The sequence below is a fragment of the Limulus polyphemus genome, unplaced genomic scaffold, assembly GCF_000517525.1.
Source record: "Limulus polyphemus unplaced genomic scaffold, Limulus_polyphemus-2.1.2 Scaffold2696, whole genome shotgun sequence".
Classification (NCBI taxonomy): Eukaryota; Metazoa; Arthropoda; class Merostomata; order Xiphosura; family Limulidae; genus Limulus; species Limulus polyphemus.
In genome coordinates, this window is record NW_013668306.1 from 75,752 (window position 1) to 77,633 (window position 1,882).

Consider the following 1,882-nt stretch of genomic DNA (forward strand, 5'->3'; position numbering starts at 1 on the left):
CGTGATAATTTTTTATTACTTAAATGATCACGTTGTATGTGAAGAAACATTTGAACTCACTCATCATGGTAGTGAATTCAGAAACCTAAAATTAAAATGTTCTGTCAAGATTTAAAGTTAAAAAAAACAGCTTGTAACTACTCTATACAGATAAAAAATACAAGCTTTAATTTACTAGTGTTTTGTCGAAGCAAATAATATGGGCAGGGGAGAATTAAGGGTCCACGAGGCCTGGAGCTGAAGACTTCCTGTGAGCCTACTCACACTTGTTTATAATACAAGTAAATCAAGTGAACATTCAGGCTTTAGATCTACCAAACCATCATCAAATTAATATTATTTCAGGAAATGGCAATAATAATTAACGACAAAGTTTGTTTGTAGTTAAGCACAAAGCTACATAATAGGCTCTCTGCCAACCACGGGTATCGAAACCCGGTTTCTAGCGTTGTAAGTCCGCAGACATATGGCTGTGCCACTGGGGCGTTATTAACAACCACTAACCTGATAAGTTTTACATAAGACAAATTAGAAATCAATTTCAAGTTTTCATCACAGTCAGGCGTGGATATCGAATTTTTTGAAGGGTCCGCGGAGTTCAACCTGTAAAAGAGGCACACATATAAGAACAATAATATATTAGTGATTCAACAACCTGAAACGGATATAGGAATGTTTCAGAGAAAGTTCGCTGGCTCGATCAATAATCAACGTTGAAAATATAGGTTTTTATAATATACTTGTTTCAAATTTCCATTTATTATCCTACTAAATGCTTTAATTTTTTATGGTTGTACTTGGTGATTTTAGGTGTAAGATGTTGATAAATCTTCAAAGTAACAAAATTCTTATGTATTAGGGCAATTTGATGTGGGCAAAAGGATAATTTTGATATCAAGACACACGGTAGTGTGTGCAGCCATTAGGGTCGCATGTGTTTTCAGATATATATTTTTTAAACGCTGAACCCATTGTTGATGCGGGATTGCGTGTATTTTCTAATGCATGTCATTATTAATATTTTTTTAGTAGGTTGGTCTTCTAATTTTATAACTAAACAAAAAATAAGCTAACAAATGGTTTTAGACGGTTTTCAAGAATTTAAACTAACTATGCGCATAATCTTTAATAATTCCTCATTGAGATGAGGATCATATACTTCAGGGATTCTCTTTCCATAACTAAAATATAGCGTACTTCAGGTATTATCTTTCCATAGCTAAAATATACCATACTTCAGGGATTATCTTTCTATAACTAAAATATAGCATACTTCAGTGATTCTCTTTCCATAACTAAAATATAGCATACTTCAGAGATTATCTTTCTACAACTAAAATAGAGCATACTTCAGGGATTCTCTTTCCATAACTAAAATATAGCATACTTCAGGGATTCTCTTTCCATAACTAAAATATAGCATACTTCAGGATTATCTTTTCACAACTAAAATATAGCATACTTCAGGGATTATTTTTTCATAGCTAAAATATAGCATACTTCAGGGATTCTCTTTCCATAACTAAAATATACCATACTTCAGGGATTCTCTTTCCATAACTAAAATATAGCGTACTTCAGGTATTATCTTTCCATAGCTAAAATATACCATACTTTAGGGATTCTCTTTCTATAACTAAAATATAGCATACTTCAGAGATTCTATTTCCACAACTAAAATATAGCATACTTCAGGGATTCTCTTTCCATAACTAAAATATAGTATACTTCAGGGATTATCTTTCCATAGTTAAAATATGCCATACTTCAGAGATTCTATTTCCACAACTAAAATATACCATACTTCAGGGATTATCTTTCCATAGTTAAAATATGCCATACTTCAGAGATTCTATTTCCACAACTAAAATATACCATACTT